General features: G+C 46.5%; 1 protein-coding gene across 1 annotated transcript in view; it reads left to right on the plus strand.

Moving 5' to 3' along the window:
* TRPM2 (transient receptor potential cation channel subfamily M member 2) overlaps nt 1–18,132 on the plus strand; it is a 1,766,051-nt gene that overhangs the window by 720,136 nt on the left and 1,027,783 nt on the right. The window lies entirely within an intron of this gene.

The raw sequence follows: 18,132 nt of genomic DNA on the forward strand, positions 1-18,132 counted from the left end.
CCTGTTGTCTATCCCATTTGCACAACAGCATGTGAAATTGATTGTCACTCAGTGTTGCTTCCTAAGTGGACAGTTTGATTTCACAGAAGTGTGATTGACTTGGACTTACATTGTGTTGTTTAAGTGTTCCCTTTATTTTTTTGAGTAGTGTAATTGCAGTTGCCTTCCAGTGTGTGTCAGGCCCACTGACTGTACTGTGCCTACTGCCAGTGCCCACCACTCATATCGGGTGGCACAATACCTTGCAGGGAAAAAAGTAATTACATTTTTTCTCTGTAATGTAATTGCAGTTGCCTGCCAGTGTGTGTCAGGCCCACAGACTGTACTGTGCCCACTGCCCACCACTCATATAGGGTGGCACAGTACCTTGCACGCATAGTACCACTAATCTAAAAAAAAATGACAGGCAGAGGCAGGCCACCCCGCAGGGCCCTAGAATAATGCCCAGTGTTCAGAGGCCACGTACCCAGAACTTGAAAAATTCTGATGACATAGTTGACTGGCTTACACAGGACACCCAATCCTCTACAGCTTCCGCTCGGAACCTTGATGCACCATCCTCCTCCAGCTCAGCTTCGGGCACCTCTCAAGTTACCACTCACCCGCCCGCCGCCACCACCAACACTAGTACCACAGCTGCTTTACTTGATCTGTCAGAAGAGTTATTTACACATCAGTTGGAAGAAATGAGTGATGCGCAACCATTATTGCCAGAGGATGTAGATAACAGGGATATGTCTCAGTCAGGCAGCATTACACACATGGACGTACGGTGTGATGATGATGATGTTGTACCCGCTGCTGCTTCCTTTGCTGAGTTGTCAGATACAAGTGAAGCAGTTGATGATGACAATGTGTCCGTGGATGTCACGTGGTTGCCCGCTCAAAGAGAAGAAGAACAGGGGGAAAGTTCAGATAGGGAGACAGAGAGGAGGAGGAGACTAGTTGGAAGCAGGGGGAAGTCGTCACAAGGAGAAGTGGCACAGTCAGACAGCATGTATCGGCACCCGGGGTCAGCCAGACAGCACGCCAATCAACGCATGCTGTTGCCACCACCAGAATGCCATCATTGCAAAGCTCAGCAGTGTGGCATTTTTTTTGTGTGTCTGCCTCTGATAACAGTGATGCCATTTGCAACCTGTGCAAAAAGAAACTGAGCCGTGGGAAGTCCAACACCCACCTAGGTATCAAAGCCACCATCCTCCTCCTGGTCCAGCATCTTCAGCCACGTCAACCACTGCTGTCCTCCTTGCCCCCCTCAACTATCCGCCACTCCGCCTGTCACCTTCAGCAGTTCCTGCTCATCTGCCCACAATCAGGTGTCTGTCAAGGAAATGTTTAAGCGTAAGAAGCCAATGTCACAGAGTCACCCCCTTGCCCGGCGTGTGACAGCTGGCTTGTCTGAACTCTTAGCCCGCCAGCTTTTTACCATACAAGCTGGTGGAGTCTGAGGCCTTCAAAAAATTTGTAGCTATTGGGACAGCGCAGTGGAAGGTACCCGGCAGAATTTTTTTTTCACAAAAGGCAATCCCCAACCTGTACTTTATTGTGGAAAAGGAAGTCATGGCATGTCTGGCACACAGTGTTGTGGCAAGGGTCCATCTGACCACTGATACCTGGTCTGCAAAGCACGGTCAGGGCAGGTATATCACGTACACAGCGCATTGGGTAAACCTGCTGACGGCTGCCTAGCATGGAATGCGTGGCTCTGCAGAGGAGTTGGTGACACCGCCACGACTTGCAGGCAGGCCTGCTGCCACCTCCTCTACTCCTCCTACTCCATCTTCTTCACTAACCTCCTCGGCTGAGTCCTCTTCTGCTGCTGCGTCTTGCTCCACATCAACTGCACCCCCCAGCTCCCCAGGGGCTATTCCACATCCCGGATACGACAGTGTCACTCCGTCTTGGGGTTAACTTGCCTGAAAGCAGAGAGTTACACCGGACCAGCACTCCTGTCCGCCCTGAACGCACAGGTGGATCAGTGGCTGACTCCGCACCAACTGGAGATTGGCAAAGTGGTGTGTGACAACGGAAGCAATTTGTTGGCGGCATTGAATTTGGGCAAGTTGAAACATGTGCCATGCATGGCACATGTGTTGAGTCTGATCGTACAACGCTTTGTGCATAAGTACCCAAGCTTACAGGACGTCCTCAAACAGGCCAGGAAGGTGTATGGCCATTTCAGGCGTTCCTACACGGCCATTGCGCACTTTTCCGATATTCAGCGGCGAAACAACATGCCAGTGAGGCGCTTGATTTGCGACAGCCCGACACGTTGGAATTCAACACTCCTAATGTTCGACCGCATGCTCCAACAAGAAAAAGCCGTCAACGAGTATTTGTATGACCGGGGTGCTAGGACAGCCTCTGCTGAGCTGGGTATTTTTTTGCCACGTTACTGGACGCTCATGCGCAATGCCTGTAGGCTCATGTGTCCTTTTGAGGAGGTGACAAACCTAGTCAGTCGCACCGAAGGCACCATCAGCGACCTCATCCCATTTTTTTTCTTCCTGGAGCGTGCCCTGCGAGGAGTGCTGGATCAGGCCGTAGATGAGCGTGAAGAGGAAGAATTGTGGTCACCATCACCACCAGAAACAGCCTTATCATCGCTTGCCTGACCTGTGGCAATGCTGGAAGAGGAATCTGAGGAAGAGGAGTCAGAGGAGGAATGTGGCTTTGAGGAGGAGAAGGAAGACCAACGACAGCAGGCATCCCAGGGTGCTCGTTGTCACCTATCTGGTACCCGTGGTGTTGTACGTGGCTGGGGGGAAGAACAGACCTTCAATGAGATCAGTGAGGATGAGAAACGGGACATGAGTAGCTCGGCATCCAACCTTGTGCAAATGGGGTCTTTCATGCTGTCATGCCTGTTGATGGACCCTCGTATAAAAAGGCTGAAGGAGAACGACCTGTACTCGCTGGCCACGCTACTAGACCCCTGGTAAAAGCAGAAAGTGGCTGAAATGTTACAGAATTACCGGAAGTCGGAAAGGATGCATCAGTTCCAAAACAAGTTAAAAAGTATGCTTTACACAGCGTATAAGGGTCATGTCACAGCACAATGGGAATCTAACAGGGGAAGAGGTGGAAGTAATCCTCCTCCTACCACGACCACGCCGGCAAGGACAGGACGCTTTACAGACGTGTTGTTAATGGAGGACATGCAGAGCTTTTTAAGTCCTACGCATCGCCACAGCCCTTCGGGGTCCACCCTCAGAGAACGACTCGACCGTCAGGTAGCAGACTACGTCGCCTTTACTGCAGATATCGACACTCTGAGGAGCGATGAACCCCTTGACTACTGGGTGTGCAGGCTTGACCTGTGGCCTGAGCTATCCCAATTTGCGATAGAACTTCTGGCCTGCCCCGCTTCAAGTGTCCTGTCAGAAAGGACCTTCAGCGCAGCAGGAGGTATTGTGACTGAGAAGAGAAGTCGCCTAGGTCAAAAAAGTCTAGATTACCTCATCTTTATTTTAAGATGAATGAGGCATGGATCCCGAAGGGACTGACAGTGGGGGATGCATTTGACTAAAAAAGGCCTGATGAGATGCCTTGGGCTAAAAATGGTCCACATGCTGCTGTTTTTAATCTCTGCATGCCGGATGACTTGCGTGACTTCTCCGCCACCAACTATGGTTCAAGCCGCAATGTTTCAGTGCACTTTCTGCCTGGAAAATATCAATTTTGTAGCAGCGGATGCAACAATACCTGATTTTTCAGGCATGTGTACATGCCAAATTTTTCTGGCCTCTGGTGCTGCACTATGGCTGCAAAAACAAAACAAGAAAAAAGGCACATACATGTGTCAATTCCCCTTAGTGATCGTTACCTTGTTGAGGTGAAAGGGCTTGCATATCACAATGAAGCGATCACCTTTATGAGTGTGTTGGCAATGTTGGCACACCCCAGATGATAAGGTCGTTGCTTCATTGTGAACAGACCAAAACCATAGGCTTTGAAAAACCGCCATCGCCTGCAATCTCCCAAACGTGCACACGAGCATAGAGGAATAAAATTTATGTCATGAGTGTGTCAACTATTGACAACTCTTTGCGGTTGTCTAAAATCTATTTGATACACTTCCCCTGATAGGGGACGTAACAGGGATTAAACTGATAAGAATAGTACTACTTAACACACCACTCATATAGGGTGGCACAGTACATTGCACGGCGCACGTGCAGTGCCCCAAATTTCAAAGTAAGAGGACCGACCAACCATCTTTTTCCATCTCCCGGTTCCTAAAATCTATTCCATACACCGGCCCCTGATAGGGGACGTAACAGGGATTAAACTGATAGAAATAGTACTACTTAACACACCACTCATATAGTGTAACACAGTACATTGCACGGCGCACGTGCAGTGCCCCAAATTGGAAGTAAGAGGACCGACCAACCATCTTTTTCCATCTCCCGGTTCCTAAAATCTATTCCATACACCGGCCCCTGATAGGGGACGTAACAGGATAAAACTGATAGGAATAGTACACTGTTTGCGGTTGTTTGCAAACAGTGTACTATTCCTATCAGTTTTATCCTGTTACGGTGTGTTAAAAGGGGAGTTTGGTCTGTCAGAGTTTGGTCTGTCACTGTGAAGCTGGCGTAACCCTTACACTACCTGATCGATACAACATCATACCTAATCGTATACACACACTGGATGTTTTAAAGCACGTTATTCCAAACAATTTAGGAATGTTAGGTGATTTATGCCCTTTATGGATTAAAACCCGACTCTGCGTCAACTACGTAATTTTCCATGGGAGTTTTGCCATGGATCCCCCTCTGGCATGCCACAGTCCAGGTGTTAGTCCCCACCATTCGCGAACATTTTACGGAAATTTGCGTTCACGAACGGAACATTTTATGTTCGCGACATCTCTACTTCTCGGCTGCTGGAGCAGGAAATCTCCATAACGGACTGGTGGTTGTCCTCTGGTACTCCTTTCAGATCTCCGAAGAGGCTGTGACTCTTCAGATCTTGCTTCCGGGGAACTTGAGGTTTCCTGAGTTGTAATAACTTCAGTTTCTGGTTGAAGTATTGGGGTATTAGTTTTAGCAGGCACTAGAATGTTAATCCATGGGGTTAAGAATCATTGCAAGGGCATGGCCTGGTCGGGCATGTGAGTGGACGCGACTGAGGGGAGCTCCTGACCTGCCGTCTGCCATCCTGCGGAATCCTGAGGCTGCAGTAAGCGCCGCCGCTCTACATTTCATTGGGGGACATCGGAGAGGGTGCGGACCCGATCTACAGCACCATGACTCACACTGGCAAAAAGGAAAGAGAGTTAAGGGAGGCCGGCATGTCCACGCCGATCAAGCAAGATGGCGCCGCATTGGAGGTGCGGGCCGCAGACTTGCCGGCCCGCCTGGGTAAATATGCCCGTTCAGCTGCGAACTTACCTCCATCTAAACTGCCTGCTTCATCCCAGGCTGCATCGGAGGTGTCAGCTGTGAGGAAGAAATCCTCAGCCTCACCGACATGGGGGCCTGAATATGAACACTCACAAGCAGGGGAGATGGCTGGAGCCTCAGCTTCTGTCCTTTTAGCTCCATCTAGTGGCCCTGCATCCCTGTGTGCTCAGCACACACAGCATGATCAGCTTGATGTGAATACTGGTGAGCCTACTTCTACAGATATCTTTAAGGCAGTCCAGCAAAGTAACAGTGCGCTTGCTCTTCTCACTACCAATATGGGAAGCCTGCAAGAAAGTGTATCCTTTCTACGTCAAGACCTTAAGAAAGTCACGGACAGGATGACTGAGGTTGAAGCCAGAGTGAGTACAGTGGAGGATCAATTGCCCCTTGTTAAAAGAGATCTGGGCAGAGTTATTCACAATGTAACCCTGCTGATGTCAAAAACAGACGATCTGGAGAATCGTTCAACGAGGAATAACATTCGGTTGGTGGGGGTCCCCGAGAAACCTGAAGGTCCTGATCCAGTATCCTTTTTTGAAGATTGGATTACAATTAAATTTGGCAAGGACTTGCTATCCAGAATGTTTGCTATTGAAAGGGCGCACAGAGTGCCGTTCCGCGCTCCGCCACCAGGGGCCCCACCCCGTCCAGTGTTAATGAAGCTGCTACACTTCAGGGACAGGGACAACATACTTAAGAAAGCAAGGGATCATCCGGAGCTACTGATCAATGGAAGTTAAGTTGCGATTTATCCAGACTTCTCAGCAGAGGTCCAACGGAAGAGAGTCAAGTTCCTGGATGTGAAAAGGCGCCTTCGGAATCTACAAATCCTGTACTCCATGTTGTATCCTGCCAAGCTCCGTGTAGTGGCACGTGGAGTAGTTTGCTTTTTTGACACTCCCCTGGAGGCGGCGCAGTGGATTGACGCCAATGAGCCTTTGTTGAAGAATTCGGCGTCTGTGGGATGAGTGTCCTGTCTATCTTAGAGCTGGAGCACGTGAGATTTGACAGCTATACTAAGGGACATGTTTGATATGTAATGCATATTATTGCTTTGCGTATTGGTCGTATCTCACTACTGTCTATTGTTTCTATGACCGTATGTTTATAATATCTGATGTTTCATATGCAGGGTCCATGGACCCTTATGTTAATTTGGTGACGAGTTGCGGGTGTCACCTGAAAATGTTTGAATATGTTGGTGCGCTTTAAGTATACTTAATACGCTGCAGATCCGTGTACATGTGGGCAGGTCAGCGTAGGTAACTCGATTTCTGTTTGTATTCTTCCACAGGTTTTTCTGTGGTTATAATTCCGCCATCTATATGGCCGACCGTAGGGAAATTCTTTCGCCCTGTTGGTTGGGGTTTTTTAGGTAGGAATCCTATCCTTGCCGCTAGCTGGTTTGTTGCGGGATTGTTTTTTGGGGTTGGGAATGGGTGGGTTGAGCGATGGAACGGGGTCCAAATACTTCTGCGGTATATAAGGAATATAATGACGACGTGTGGATTAGCTGAGGTGTACGTGGATATCAACTATACAATGTGGTATCATGGCGAATAGTCTTAAGATAATAGGGTGGAATGTTAGGGGTCTAGGTGATCCGACTAAACGTACTGCGATGTTTATGGCACTGAAACACTTCCATCCTGCTATATTTTGTCTATCAGAGACTCATTTATCTACTAACACTACTTCGGTCCTACAAAGACCGTGGGTTGGCCACGCATTTCACTCCATGTTCTCTTCACATTCTAGGGGTGTAAGTGTTCTAGTACATAGATCTCTGCCATTTGTATGTCACTCGTCTCACATAGATGATAATGGTCGGTATATTTGTCTCCATTGTACCTGTTATCATTGGTCCTTTTATACACTGCTCAAAAAAATAAAGGGAACACAAAAATAACACATCCTAGATCTGAATTAATTAAATATTCTTCTGAAATACTTTTTTCTTTACATAGTTGAATGTGCTGACACCAAAATCACACAAAAATAAAAAAATGGAAATCAAATTTTTAACCCATGGAGGTCTGGATTTGGAGTCACACTCAAAATTAAAGTGGAAAAACACACTACAGGCTGATCCAACTTTGATGTAATGTCCTTAAAACAAGTCAAAATGAGGCTCAGTAGTGTGTGTGGCCTCCACGTGCCTGTATGACCTCCCTACAATGCCTGTGCATGCTCCTGATGAGGTGGCGGATGGTCTCCTGAGGGATCTCCTCCCAGACCTGGACTAAAGCATCTGCCAACTCCTGGACAGTCTGTGGTGCAACGTGACGTTGGTGGATAGAGCGAGACATGATGTCCCAGATGTGCTCAATTGGATTCAGGTCTGGGGAACGGGCGGGCCAGTCCATAGCATCAATACCTTCGTCTTGCAGGAACTGCTGACACACTCCAGCCACATGAGGTCTAGCATTGTCTTGCATTAGGAGGAACCCAGGGCCAACCGCACTAGCATATGGTCTCACAAGGGGTCTGAGGATCTCATCTCGGTACCTAATGGCAGTCAGGCTACCTCTGGCGAGCACATGGAGGGCTGTGCGGCCCTCCAAAGAAATGCCACCCCACACTATTACTGACCCAATGCCAAACCGGTCATGCTGGAGGATGTTGCAGGCAGCAGAACGTTCTCTGTCACGTCTGTCACATGTGCTCAGTGTGAACCTGCTTTCATCTGTGAAGAGCACAGGGCGCCAGTGGCGAATTTGCCAATCTTGGTGTTCTCTGGCAAATGCCAAACGTCCTGCACGGTGTTGGGCTGTAAGCACAACCCCCACCTGTGGACGTCGGGCCCTCATATCACTCTCATGGAGTCTGTTTCTGACCGTTTGAGCAGACACATGCACATTTGTGGCCTGCTGGAGGTCATTTTGCAGGGCTCTAGCAGTGCTCCTCCTGTTCCTCCTTGCACAAAGGCGGAGGTAGCGGCCCTGCTGCTGGGTTGTTGCCCTCCTATGGCCTCCTCCACGTCTCCTGATGTACTGGCCTGTCTCCTGGTAGCGCCTCCATGCTCTGGACACTACGCTGACAGACACAGCAAACCTTCTTGCCACAGCTCGCATTGATGTGCCATCCTGGATAAGCTGCACTACCTGAGCCACTTGTGTGGGTTGTAGACTCCGTCTCATGCTACCACTAGAGTGAAAGCACCGCCAGCATTCAAAAGTGACCAAAACATCAGCCAGGAAGCATAGGAACTGAGAAGTGGTCTGTTCTCACCACCTGCTGAACTACTCCTTTATTAGGGGTGTATTGCTAATTGCCTATAATTTCCACATCTTGTCTATCCCATTTGCACAACAGCATGTGAAATTGATTGTCACTCAGTGTTGCTTCCTAAGTGGACAGTTTGATTTCACAGAAGTGTGATTGACTTGGAGTTACATTGTGTTGTTTAAGTGTTCCCTTTATTTTTTTGAGCAGTGTATTAGTAGCAGTGTACATTCCCCCTCCCTACAACAGTGAGATAATAAAAAAAATTATGAGATATGTTGAGGATTTACCCCAATGTCCTATATTGATAGTAGGAGATTTCAATACTTGCCCTTCTGTAACACTGGATAGGGGAGGGATGTCGGGAGCTAGTAGGGATTCTAATTTTGCCAGTGTATTGCTGGAACTGGACTTACATGACATCTGGCGGATGAGGAACCCTAATGTGCATCAGTTCTCTTGTTTCTCTAGTTCTCACCATTCGCTGTCACGGATTGATTTAGCGATAGGTTCGCCTGAGGTGCTGTCGCTAGTGGCGGAAATCAAATATTTACCTAGAAGCCTCTCCGACCACTCCCCGCTTTTTATAGAATTACATCTGGGCACTAGGCGTCTCTCCCTGGGATCGGGACATGGAAACTTAATCCGTTTTGGTTGCAGCTGGTAGATGGGGAGAATGGCATGGACTTTTGTAAAACAAAAGTATTTTGAGGCGGGGGAAAGTCAGGTAAGCTACTGGCAAGAGTAATTAGAGCCCAGGAGTGACCGTCAAAAATATTGTCGATCCAGAGGATGGATGGTTCTCTTGCCACATCTGATGAGGAGATCCTGTCAGTTTTCCACAACTATTATGAATCCCTGTATAGGACTAAATTAAAGGTGGATTCCACCAATATTGCTAAGTATCTTACAGAGATTGAGATCCCGAGACTATCAGCGACAAGTGTAGCATGGTTGGAAGGTCCTTTAACACTCAAGGAGTTGGAATTAGCCCTACAGTCATTTCCCAATGAGAAAGCCCCAGGTATTAATGGACTACCGATGGAATTTTTTAAAAAGTATAGTAATGTCCTTATGCCCCAATTACTGTCAGTTTTTAATGATTCCCTTCAATCAGGAAACCTTCCTGCTTCTATGAAAGAGGCTATTGTATTGGTCCTGCCCAAACCTGGTAAGGATCCCAGATCCCCTGACTCGTACAGACCAATTTCACTGCTGACCTCTGATATTAAGATTCTGGCGAAAGTTTTAGTGAATCGTCTACAGTCCGTCATTTCCACTATTATTCATAGTGATCAGGCGGGTTTCATGCCTAACAAATCTACTTCGGTGAATCTTAGACGCCTTTTTCTTAATACTCAGAGAAGAGTTGAATCTGTCGGAGGTCGGGCCATTCTTTCATTGGACGCGGCTAAAGCCTTTGATAGTGTTGAATGGAGCTATCTTTGGGAGGTGTTGCGGGTCATGGGATTTGGGAGGACCTTTATCTCCTGGGTTCAGTTGTTATACAACGGCCCCTCGGCTAGGATACGGGCGAATGGAGGAACGTCGGAGTCATTCAGATTGGGAAGAGGGACCCGTCAGGGATGCCCACTTTCCCCCCTGTTGTTTGTTATTGCAATTGAGCCACTAGCCTGCTTGTTGCGCTCATCTGATAAGATTGTAGGGTTTCCCTGTGGGTCTTGGGAGGAGAGAGTGTCCCTTTACGCTGATGACATGTTAATTTACCAAGGTAATGTGGAACTTATACAGGAATTTGGTGATAGGTCTGGGCTACGTATCAACTGGGACAAGTCCATTCTCTTATCGCTAGATGATTCTGCTGTGACTCTCGTCCCCAAATCCTGTCTATTGCAAACTGCGCATCAGGTCAAGTATCTGGGGATAATAGTTACAGCGAATCCTAACAGTTATATTAAACTCAACATAGAGCCGCTCTTAATCACAATGCTGGATAAAATTAAGGCGTGGTGTAAGTTGCCGCTATCTGAAATTGGGAGGAGTAACCTTCTTAAAATGATTCTCATGCCTAAGCTCATGTATCTGTTACATAACTTCCCGGTATGGATTCCTCGCAGGATATTCATAAAAATGAATAGGTTATTTAGAGATCTGATTTGGCGCCATAAAAAAGCACGGATTAGACTAGACACTCTGCAGAGAGGGAAAGAGGAGGGAGGGCTAGCAGTACCGAATACATGGCTTTATTACATTTCGGCACAGTTGCAACAGTTGAGGGGATGGTGGCGGACTCCTGGAGACTTTGCCTCAGCCAGATTGGTGGCACACATTATTGGTCACGATTCTTCGGTGGTCTTGTTGGAAAATAGTGGAATTGTTGGTAAGCTGTCGGGACATCCCACACTTTCCATGATATACAAAGTTTGGCAGAAATGTCGGGCGCTGTTATCAGTGAAAGGGTTTACGCAGATCTCCCCTATTGTCACGGTAGCTATCCCAGCAGCAGTCGTGTCGCACCAGACGGAGGGGAAGGGGGACCCTTATCTACGGATGGGAAATAGAATGGCCACCCCAGACTAACCCTAAGCTGGCACCTGTCTGCCCTGATACCCTAGACGGGGTGTGAACCCGTGCGGCGAGCAGGATGCCTAAACCCTCAGTCACCCTAACAAGACTAGACTGGGGAAAGGCCGATGGGAGCACTAGTCACCATCACTCACGTCTAGGAGAACAGGGGAAGACAGCAACAAACAAACAACAGCAGAGATAGACTTAACCAGTCACGAGCAGAGAAGGCGATCCCAAACACGACAGTCCACGCCGGACAAGAGCTCCAAAGCAACACCGTCAAACGATCTCCTTCAAAGGTCAGAATAGCACTGGAAGTAAGGACTATATCTGGCAATGACTGCAAGTGAAACTGAAACTAATATAGTATCTGGGAGTGGCAGACAGGACTCACCTGAGAAGGATGCCTACAAACTCCCAGTCAGGACAAAAAGGTTCACAAGGCAAAACCCGGATGACATACCCTGAACCACGGAGCAAACTCAGAAGCTATCACGAGTAGCAAGTCGCTGCGACCTTCTCCTCCCAGACCTGTCTGGATCAGTCACAGTCGTGACACCTATCTGGAGGAATCCGCATCTTCCAGAACTTTTCCAATTGGATGGCTTTTCACCCTGGGAGCGCAAAGGAGTGAGGTATTTACGTCAACTACAGAGTGCCGATGTCTTTAAGTCCTTTGAGCAGTTGAGAACTGAATTCGGTCTCCCACGCACGGCCTTCTATCAATTTCTGCAATTACGGCATGCCTTTCAGACACAGGCTAAATCTGTATCATTGAAATGCACTATGGTTCCGTTGTTTCAGCAACTTCTTACTACTAGTTCCTCGAGCGGCCTCATATCTTCTACCTACAGGAACTTATATGTGAAGTCAATGAAACAAGGGGTTTTAGCAGTTAAATCTAAATGGGAAAGCGAGGTTGGGCCGATTTCAGAAGAGCAGTGGAAATCGATCCTAGCACTCACCCCGCAACTGTCAGTTTGTGAGGGGCAGCGCATGTCCCAGTTCTTTTTATTGCACAGACGCCAGAGTTTTTATGCCGGATAGGTGTTCAGGAGGATGCGGATTGTCCTAGATGTGGCGTGAGCCCTGCTTCCTTGTTGCACATGTTCTGGGAGTGTGCGGAGCTCCGGAATTTCTGGTCCTCGGTTCTGGCCTTAATAAGAGGTGCATTTAATATCACAAATCCGCCTGGTCCGAGAACATGTATAGTAGGAATCTTAGACGTAAAAAATAGCCATCACCGTCAGGGAGTACAGCGTCTGCTATTCCAGGCTAGGAAACTAATAGCCAGATTCTGGCTAAGACCTCAACCACCATCCAGGGGAGAATTCCTCAGTAGGATGTCAGATATAATACGCTTAGAAAAAGGTGTATATGTTAAAAGACAATGTGTAATGAAGTTCAACAAAATATGGGATAATTGGGAGAAATTTAGGATACAGTGCCCGGATTAGCCTCTCTTCTTAGTTGGATTATGGGGAGGTAGAGACACTGTCCCTGTTTTTATGTGCTTTAGCTTAATTAGCTTTGGAGGTATGATGTGAGAAAGTGCTCAGTACTACGTAGGATGGGTGTAAAGAGGAATGTTAAACAGATAGGAGAGGTACACTAATGGCTATGCTTGGGATATACTAATAAGATAACCGATGTTGGAGTTCTGGTCCGTTCCATCGCTCGGGTAAAGGGGGGGGGGGGAGTGGGTTTTAGTTGGGTAGGGAGGGTTGGCTCTATGTTCATTTCATTGTAATGGATTGAAATGTAGTTTGTACATGGTAAACTGTGTAACTTGATTACTTGATCTTATGTGTATTTTATGATATGCCTGCTGACATATTTCATACCCATGGAAGTAATTATTTGGCTGATCATGTAATGATATGATCCTTTTGTTATCGAATGTTGTATGTATATTGTGCAGGCTATTTTCTTTCTTTGGTATTTTTGTGATTTTCCAAAAAATGTCAAATAAAATTTATCTGATTTAAAAAAGAACCATTGCAAAGGATCAGAAGCTAGCAATGTTTTTCCCTCTGGCTCAGTTGATTTTTCCAGTTCTGGCTCAATGGGTTGAATTTCCTCTGGAACAGCTTCTTCTTGAGAAGTTTCTACTGAGGTGTCCTATTTAAGGCACAATTTTAGGCCATTTCTGTGTACTACACGGGATTTATCCTCTTGGGTAATCTCATATGTGTCAGTTTCTGATTTTAAAATGGCAGAAATGGTATAAAGTTCTCTCTCCCATTTGCTATCAAGTTTGCTGGTTCTATGGTTATTTTTTAACCAGACACGATCACCAATTTTGAGTGGTTCTGCCTTGGCAGATTGGTTGTAGTCCTTCTGTTGTTTTTCTAGGGCATGTCCCATGCGTTGTTGAACAATCTCTTGAGCGTCAATCAAACGCCTTAGGTGTTCAGCCTCCCAATCAGTCTTTGGTAGGGGTTGATTGCATCAGGCACTTGTACGCCCAAAGTGTGGTCAGCAGGTAAGGTACCTTGACGGCCAAACATAAGGTAGTAGGGTGTATAGTAGAGCAATGGATAGTGTTGTTGTAGGTATACATCAGCTGAGGCAATAAAGTAGGCCAATCATTTCTTGTAGCAGGCGGGACTGCTCTTAACCTTTCAATTAGGGTTTGGTTCATCTTTTCACAAAGTCCATTCCCTTGGGGATGATATGCTGTGGTTCTGATTTTCTGACAATTGTAAAAAGTACATAGTTCCTTAAAGAGTTGTGATTCGAAGGCAGATCCTTGATCTGTGAGGATTCTCTCTGGACATCCATATGGTAACAAGAAATGTTTCCAGAAAGCATCTCCAGTTGTTCTTGCGGTCAAGTCTTTTACAGGCACAGCTACAACAAATTTTGTGTAGTGGTCGATGATGGTCATAGCAAAGGTATAACCTGAGCTACTTGGTTCCAATTTCACATGATCAATTACGACTACTGTATTTCTAATGGTGTTCTGCTCACTATGGAATGCAAGGGAGCTCTTTGGTCGTGTTTCTCACCTTTTCCAACAGCACAGGTGGAACATTCTCGACACCATTTCTCAATATCTCCTCTCATTCCGATCCAATAAAATCTTCTACGGATGGTGGCTTCTGTTTTCTGCACGCCAAAGTGTCCTGATTGGTCATGATACATCTCCAAAATGATCCTTGCATCACGACGTGGTATTAGAATTTGATAAAGACGATCCCATGTAAAAATTGTAATTTTTTTGTAGAACGAGTTTTCTATGTCTCCATAATTTGGACAACTTAAAGTCTGCATTCTTTCTGCAAATTCTTTCTGGGGTCTTCCACTGGTGAAGAAATCTTGCAATTCTCCTAACACTCTGCTTTCATTCTGTAATTTGATACATCTTTGGTTGTCTACATGAGATTTTGGATCCACTTGCTGTTGAGAGTTGAAAACCTTTTTCCCTTTAACAGAGATGATGTCTTGATGGGCAAAGTTGTGGTAGAAGGATGGCATTTCCACCTCTTCCCAAATATCTTCTTGTGAAGTGGGGTCTTCGTTGATTGGCAGATGGGATAAGGCATCCGCATTTTCATTTGCTTTTCCTGTTCTGTACTTTTCAGTAAAATTATAGTTAGCAAGGCGTGAGGCCCATCTTTGTTCCAACGCTCCTAACTTGGCGGTGTTAAGATGTGCTGGTGGATTGTTATCAGTGAAGGCCACGAAGGGTGTTGCGGCAAGGTATTCTTAAAATTTTTCTGTGACAGCCCACACGAGTGCGAGGAATTCCAACTTGAATGAACTGTAGTTTTGGTCGTTCTTTTCACTACCTCTAAGAGATCTACTAGCGTAGGAAATGACTCTTTACCTTCTTGTACTTGTGACAAAACAGCTCCCATGCCTGTCTTACTTGCATCTGTATAAAGATGAAATGACTGTTGATAATCCGGGTAACCTAAGATTGGAGGTTCGGTTAATTTCTTCTTCAGGAGCTGAAAGGCAATTTCTCTTTCAGTGTTCCATTCCACTGGTATGGGAGTCTTCTGGTATCTTTTAGGATGCCCTCTCAAAAGTTCTAATATTGGCTCTGCAATTTGGGCAAACTGAGGAATGAAACGTCTGTAATATCCTGTGAAGCTAAGGAAACTTCTTACCTCCTTCACCGTAGTGGGAGTAGGCCAATTACGGACTGCGGCTATCTTCTCTGGATCCGGTTTAACACCTTCAGAGCTGACTATATGCCCTAAGTATTTAACTTCTGGCTTCAGTAGATGACACTTGGATGGTTTGACTTTTAGTCCATGCTTAATGAGAACTTGAAAAACTTCAGCCAGATGTTTCAAATGGTCTTCATAAGACTTGGAGTAGATGATGACGTTATCTAAGTACAGCAGGACGGTTTCAAAATTTTTGTGGCCCAGACAACGCTCCATGAGTCTCTGAAAAGTTCCAGGCGCATTGCAAAGTCCAAAGGGCATGCAGTTGAATTCAAATAGGCCCATAGGGGTGGTGAATGCAGTCTTCTCACGATCTTCTGGTGCCATTGGTACTTGCCAGTATCCACTGGTTAAATCAAGAGTAGAGAAGTAGGCTGAAGATCCTAAAGCTGTCAAGGATTCCTCTATGCGTGGCAAAGGCAATAAGCATCTTTGTGGGTAATTTGGTACATTTTTCTGTAGTCCACAAAGAATCTGATATTGCCGTCTTTTTCCGGACTAGGACTAATGGTGCAGCCCATGGGCTATGGCTGTCTTTGATGATATTTGAGTCTTTCATTTCTTGAATCATTTGTTTGACTGATTGGTACATAGTAGGTGGTATAGGCCGATACCTTTCCTTGATCGGTGGGTGTGAACCTGTAGGGATGGAGTGTTTTATGATGTCTACTTCTCCATAGTCTGTAGAATGTTTGCTGAAGGCACGGTGATGTTCCTTCATGACCTGCAATACTCCTTCTACTTGGTGTTCTGGTGTGGAAGCATCTCCCACATGAAGTTCTTTCCACCAGGGGGTGTTTAAGTTTTGGCCCTGTGGGTGTTTTTTCTTGAGATCTGTAGTCACGCTGATGACGTCTTGAAAGGTGATTTGGATCAGCTGTGCAATGGGACGGTACTTGGTTAATGTTACACTGTGATCCCTCAAATTGAGGAGACAAATAGGCACTTTACCTTCCGTGACGGTTACCAGGCTTCTTGCAGCTCTGACTAAAGGATAGTCTTCCAAAACAACTGGTTCCACCAAGGCTTGGTAGTCTTGACCTTGAATTCCAACTACAGCTCGGCACCATAGGAGAGTTTCGGTGTTGGGCTTGAGAATCACTGGTTAATTGTCTCGGATGCGGACAGCTAATTTCTCCTCTTTCATTGGCGAATTTCTGTTGTGCACTCAGTACACGGATGGTTTGTTGGATTACCTTCTTAGAAGCAAAAGAAGCAGTAGGACATTCAGGACATTCATGCCTAGGACTAGAGATGTCACGAACATAAAATTTTCCGTTCGCGAACAGCGACCGCGGTTTTCTGCAAATGTTCGCGAACCGCCATAGACTTCAATAGGCAGGCAAATTTTAAAACCCACAGGGACTCTTTCTAGCCACAGTAGTGATGGAAAAGTTGTTTCAAGGGGACTAACACCTGGACTGTGGCATGCCGGAGGGGGATCCATGGCAAAACTCCCATGGAAAATTACATAGTTGATGCAGAGTTGGATTTTAATACATAAAGGGCATAAATCACCTAAAAATCTATTTTTTTTTTTGAACAACTTGGTTTAAAACATCCAGTGTGTGTATACAATCAGGTATGATGTTGTATCGATCAGGTAGTGTAAGGGTTACGCCCGCTTCACAGACATTGACAGACCAAACTCCACTTTTAATGCACCGCAAACAACCGCAAATGGTCCATTTGCCCAACCGCAAACTTCCCATTTGCACAAGGTTGGATACCAAGCTAGCCATGTCCCGTCGATATCATTGAAGGTTTCTTCCTCCACCCAGCCACGTACAACACCAAGGGTCCCCGAAAGGTGAATTGAATTGATTTTTCGAACAGGGAGATGGTTAAAAAAACGCTGGCTCCCTCCCCTTTGTTTGAATCCACGCCACGGTCACTGCGTCTGCTCCGTGCAATTTAGGCTACTTTCACACCTGCGTTTGGTGCGGATCCGTCTGGTATCTGCACAGACGGATCCGCACCTATAATGCAAACGCTTAGATCCGTTCAGAACGGATCCGTTTGCATTACCATGATAATGCAAACGGATCCGTTTTGACTTTACATTGAAAGTCAATGGGGGACGGATCCGTTTGAAAATTGAGCCATATTGTGTCAACTTCAAACGGATCCGTCCTCATTGACTTACATTGTAAGTCTGGACGGATCCGTTTGCCTCCGCACGGCCAGGCAGACACCCGAACGCTGCAAGCTGCGTTCAGGGGTCCGCCTGCTGAGCGGAGCGGAGGACAAACGGTGCCAAACTGATGCATTCTGAGCGGATCCGCATCCACTCAGAATGCATTAGGGCTGGACGGATCCATTCGGGGCTGCTTGTGAGAGCCCTCAAACGGAACTCACAAGCGGAGCCCCGAACGCTAGTGTGAAAGTAGCCTTACTCTCACACCCGTGAGTGGTATTTTCTGTAGTACTATTCTCATCAGTTTAATCCCTGTATGGTCCCCAATCTGGGATCCATTTATTAAATTGATTTTTCGAACGGGGAGATGGTTAAAAAAACGCTGGCTCCCTCCCCTTTGTTTGAATCCACGCCACGGTCACTGCGTCTGGCCGTGCAATTTACTGTCACACCCGATATGAGTGGTATTTTCTGTAGTTCTCTCTTCTCATCAGTTTAATCCCTGTTACGTCCCCAATCTGGGGTCCATTTATTAAATAGATTTTTTGAACGGGGAGATGGTTAAAAAAACGCTGGCTCCCTCCCCTTTGTTTGAATCCACGCCACGGTCACTGCGTCTGCGCCGTGCAATTTACTCTCA

Source organism: Bufo bufo, chromosome 7, assembly GCF_905171765.1.
Source record: "Bufo bufo chromosome 7, aBufBuf1.1, whole genome shotgun sequence".
In the NCBI taxonomy this organism is placed as follows: domain Eukaryota; kingdom Metazoa; phylum Chordata; class Amphibia; order Anura; family Bufonidae; genus Bufo; species Bufo bufo.